Raw genomic sequence first — 6,054 nt, forward strand, 5'->3', positions numbered from 1 at the left:
CGGGATAATATGTCACTAACTAATATGAGATCTATGGGTGCTAAATATTCAGACAGGCATTGTCGAGCTCAATACATCTTATTATAACATATGTATCTTCACACCTTTCATTTCCCTAGGGGACCTGATTCCCACTTAGAAACACTGTCATCATTTAAAATCCGGATTGAAGTCAGACATTTTCAAGAATTCTCCTGACATTCGTTCTCGTCCTGTGGTTTTGAATGTTGTCAGGTGCAATTGAATATAGACTGTCCTATTTAGTTTCTACATCTGATAGAGAACATGTTCGTTTGAACAGTCATTATATAACGAGAAATGTGAAGTACGTTCACCGCCCGCATTGTCTACGTTTCAGACATCATAGCATGACATCTATTTGAGCGAGGTGCCTTAAACGGAATCGCACTGTTGCTTGCATAGTGTTTTGTATGGAAATGATATCGAAACAAAATTCAAAAAAAGCGTAGGCTGGAAAGTTATACAGTAAATTAAAGTCTTCAGCAGTACATCCATATTTAGTGTTAAATAATAAAATCTTGATTGATGAGAAGCAATGGTATGAACTTGGTTTTCTCTCGAGTCGATATTTCTCTGTGTCATATACTAATGCTAAAAACTATCAGAATATTATTTACATTATAAACGCGTATCTCTATATTACTGATATCTTTAATTTAATGCTTTGAAAGGGGATAACGTTTTAGCTGATAAATATTTCAAGAATAAATGGGATACTCAGATCAATGATTAAGCTCATGTGATTTCGATGAGTCTATGACACATTTTACACCAAGGACCACCAACTTCAATAGGTATGTTGGAGTCATTTTACAAATTACCTTGTAAACGACGATCATTATATTTATTCTCATATATTTCAGGCATAGGTCATTGAAATACCAGTGTCCAATTGATCTATTAGCAAAGAAAGAACAATTGAATTTATGTATGCACACTATTTTCATGTATAGGATGAAATAATATTATCCCGGGTTTTCGGCTTGTCAACTTTTTGTGTATACACAAAACAAGACACCCCTTCACCAAATATTTTTTTTCAGTCTCCCCAGCTGCTGCCTTTTCAGAGGCCACAAATCAGTATCTCTCAGCAAACGACCATGGCAGAAACTCTGTTGTTCCAGGCTCCATGTGAATTCATTCTTGTCCTGTCTCGCAAATTCCTTTTTGGGTGAATTATGTAGCACCGCAGCATTTTTTCACATAATCGTCACTGCCTTGGCCACGGAGTCGAGCGCAGTCTTATGGGTTCAAGTCCACCGGTTCTGGACACACGGCGACGGAACTATATAAGCGCAAAATTTAACATAACAACCAAGCTAAACTGCATCGTGTATGTCTTTTTTTCACTTCAGTCGCCCAAGTTTGAAAGATATGAGTCCAAAATAAATATCTTCAATAAATGTCAATTAGCGCGAAAAAACATTTTTTATCGTGAGTGACAATTCGTGGTCAGAAAGTAATATTTAAGTAGTGAATATTTCCTGAGTTATACAGTGAGTAATTAATAGAGGTGGACTACTGGCGTTTGGCGAGCCATGCTTGCCATGATCTGAAGGACTGATTTTCACAAGGACATATGCTACATTTCTTCAGGCAACTATCATTCGTTGAACGACTGGTTCACATTTGAATAACACCAGTCATCTTTCTCAACATCACACACCTAAAGGCAATGCTATTAAGGTGTTACTAAACTGGTGGGGTACTATTGTCAAGAAGTCAAGACTAGATAGTCATCCATCACGAGAAGACTGTAGAGCGTAGTTACGTTTACGATGTCAATATATATACAAATTCTGGTAAGCATGTATTTTCCAGACAGTAACCATAAAAATTTCTGAGTCTTTCTTCTAGTAAATTTATATCTTTGTGTTAACTCTTTGGGAAAATATACGTAACTTTTCGATTTTTGAAAAACAAAGAAGATAAAAATACTCCAGACGTTTAAAGAGTTAAAATGAGTCCCACAAATAGTGGACCAGAAAAGAATTGTACAAAATTTGAGAGCCCTAATATTTGTCCCCGAGACTCTACCTTAAAATTTATTATACAGATGAACTACATTTTTGCATCGTAATCTGTATTTAAGGAAGGCAAATTAGGTTGCACGCTATATTTAAAGTAAAACTGCGTTAACCAGGGCAAATCAACATGGTCTGCTTACGTGAACAGTCTCACGGGATTTACATTTTATTTTAATTTATTGGAAATCATTTGATTGACAGAAGAGTTTCAGTCCTGTCTTTATTATTTTTAGGAGAAATAACCTACTTCCTTTATATGACGAGTTTGTATTATAATAATATGGCTGCATCAAAAGCGCGTAAATGTTCATCTGAACGTCAATCAATTCCTCAAAGAAATGACATCGAATATTTCATTTCATCCTCTGCCGTCAAGAAATTGCTAGCGATGGGGTCGTCGAGGTATACGGACAAGATATTGGCTCTCTATCTTCTCAGCAAACGCTTCCTCGTCCGCAGAAGCTACGTACTGGTATTGCTTAACAAAGAAATGCCCTCTGGTGTTAAAATGATTCAACTCATCTACATTATCTTAGCCTAATCGTAATTGTACATTCAATTAAACTATCGCCAAAGATATGAGTTAATCGGCATCAACTTTAAAACACTCTTACGATTATACGCAGGCTACAGTTAATGGTATCATTAATATATGTCGTAATAAATGATGTAATTCGTTAAATACATTTCAAATACCCTCATAAAATAATTAATGAAACACTATTGAAAACAACATATTTCATAGTATTGCCTACCCTTAAAATCTAGCATGTTCGAGGAGACACCCGCTCGTCTAGCTTTGAATCTCTTGTCGCTTTGCTAACACAATTTCATAATCAAGGTGAAGCGCACCACTTGTAGTATATGGTGTCGTATTTAATGTTCGAGTTTACAACATTACTGTTGAGTTGTAAAATTGAATTCATAACAGAATGTTGAGTTGTAAAATTGAATTCAGAACAGTAAAAGAGAAATTAGGTATGTTGGCGTGGACTGGATACCACATGCAGCAGAGGCGTACATTGCGAGTAGCGAAGCCACGAGGAGAATACCACTGTATTGCATTGTTATGATGGAAACCTGGCCGATGAAATGCGAAAGTTTGTAAGTAAATATTTAAGTAGATGCATTTGTTGCATAGATAGCTCTGAAAGTTCGTCAGTATTTAAGTTGATACAGGGAGTCTATAGCTAGACCTGAAAGTTAATAAGCAAGTTTGTAAGTATAAATAAGTAAATTAGTAAATAGGTACGTTAGCTGATACAGGAGGTGCGTAGCTCTTAAAGTCGGAAAGAAGCAAGTTCGATACGTTGACACAAGGGGTGCATAGTTAGATTTGAAAGTTCGAAAATAAGTTACTACATCTTGAGTGTTTTAACTCCCGTTTATTTTCCCGAGTATAAGAGAAACACATCGCTTTTCCTTGAGGCTTTAGGTCGAGGGGTAAAGCGATGTGTTTCTGGAAACACTCGGCCACGAGGGGTAATAAATGGGCGCTAAAGCCTGAATAAAGACCAGGTTATACGTGTTTTATAAACACGCCACACGCCCATTAGTATTATGATTAAATGTGTTTTGATATAGTGCACCGCAACAATCCATTGTGAAATGTTTACTTGGCAATTTCTCCACAGCGGTAACAGTAGTACCACTTTCTTCTGAAAGATTTTCTAAGTATACCTAGCAACATCCTTGGTTGCACTTGAATCTTTTTCGTCGATGAGTTGTTCAAGTTCCTACGCTGTTCGAATGGAACATCTTACTGTTTTAGATAGAGGTTCGTCGCTAATCCTAGTCACCCGCCATTGTTTCAAAGCTGCAGACGACACTACAGTCACGTGACCGGGCACTTTTCCAAATTTAGTCAAAAACTTTCCCCAGGGAAAGTGTCTTTCAAAAATAACCTCTGACGTCACTTTTTCGATTCAGCGGGGACTAGGCGTATCTATTTTCTCGTCACATGACGTATTCTGGCGAATCGCAAGACGGCGTGTTATAGTAATATCTAAAAGTTCGTGGGAAGTCAGTACATAAGTTGATTCATTGAAGTATGTTCGTTGATACAAGGCATTTGTCAAAACTCTTGTTCAGGTAAAAATGCACTGGAGAAGGCTTTAGGCTCAGATTGAAAGCTGGATGACAGCTTGTGAAACTTTTCATGTTGCATACATCAGCATACCATAGTCGGCTACACGGACTGTAGGCCGAATTGCATGGCTACCCATGCAAATGAACCGAAGTCAACTCAATGATTTTTAGTACGACCAGCTATCATTCTCGCACACACTTTTTACAAGTGCGTCCGTCGTTGTTCTGCGTATTTAACATTTCCCTACATTCCAGGGTAAACCTGTTTCTTACATATAAGCTCTGCTGAAGAAATGTATTCTGTTGGATCTTTTAGAAATACAGGGTTCCACACTCGAGAGAAAAGCCAAATTAAATTTTTCGGTACCGCCTCAAGAATCAACTTGAATTTAGGGAGGCACTATCAGAGGATGGTGAGTTCGGGACCCGGTTCAAGACCTAGAGGTCCAGAGTAATAGACTTACTGTCGGGGGACGGTGAATTCGACTCAGAGACTCTGGCACAGTTATTGTGCCCCTGAGCAAGGTACTTTACTCCTCAGTGCTCCACTGGGGGTTAGAGGGTTATGTGTACCTCATCCTGTAGCGATTGGGCTAACGCATGTTGGATGGTGGACTGATAAAAAATTGACTCTCCCCTCGCCCTCGCACATTAATAAACTTCAAAATCAGTGCGTTTCCTCATTCCCTTATTAATCCCTTCTACCTTCATTTTCCATTAAAGTTATCCCGAGGAAGCAAGGAAATTTGATTCAAAGTATGAGCTTTGGCCTTGGCCGTCATTCAAGTGTTTCGTTCTTTAACCAAATCTCAAAAATGATCATGTGGCAATTGACCAATCACAATGCGTCATTCGGAAGCTTTATTTATTGGCAACAGCAGGGAGGGCACTAAAGAATATGGAAATTGTGGGATGAAATTTATAAAAGCACACAGTTTCTTAAATGCTTTATTAATAACGCAAGAAAGTGGCGTATTTTATGTAATAGAATCCTTTACAAGGCCTTGGCTTTTTATATAACGACCTAGAGCCCACGATCCAGCTGGTAAAATGCTATTATTACATATTTCTCGCCATTACGCTTTTACGGACTTCCACAAAGAAATACAGCAGCCAAAAGGTCAGTTCGGAGCACTTACCCCACAGATCAAGCAACATGGCGGCCAGCATTTCTTCCGCGATCGAAATTAGTGGCTGACGTGAAATTTCGTAACAATCACTGTCAGTTGTAAGTATTCGAGTCCGACAAAATAAATCTACTTGACAAATTTTGAATTATTATGTTTTATTTTTGCCAATATGGAGGTTCGTATTCCTATATCTAGACTCGACTGTCGCCTGAACTTTCGACGCACCAGACTTCATGCAGAAGACATGCAGTAACAGTAACAAAACGGCGGGTCAAGCGTCTTGGCGCGCCGCCTCCAAAGTTGTGTCATGAAATCGGTATTTCATAATCTGCGACAAAATAATAATCCGAACAATGAAAACAAGAGTGCTATACCCGTATATTCATGAGGAATCTTACCTAAATAATTTTTCGGAAACAACGAACTCGAAGCAGGTCGCATCAGCTTACTAGGTTTCGTAAACATTGCAACGACGGTGAGGCGCGGCGGCTGGACCGCTGTTACAGTGTCCACTGTCATGATTCGTTTCTCAAAAAATAGGGTAAATTTGTTTGAAGTGAAATTCTCTGCCTCTGATAATTGCTATCTTAAATCATTATAACGTCGCAGAAGGAATATGTAAAGTGAGCGATCGTTTGGTATTTGTTCAGAATACTGTGTTTTCGCCGTTCCTCGCTCATACGACCGACGATTAGAAATAATTCAGAAGTTGCCCGCGGCGTACTTATACTTTTACCAAAGTAATTTCAATATGAAGAAATCCTCTATAAGGTAATTAAACTAGTATT

Source organism: Ptychodera flava, chromosome 6 (genome assembly GCF_041260155.1).
Source record: "Ptychodera flava strain L36383 chromosome 6, AS_Pfla_20210202, whole genome shotgun sequence".
Taxonomy (NCBI): Eukaryota; Metazoa; Hemichordata; class Enteropneusta; family Ptychoderidae; genus Ptychodera; species Ptychodera flava.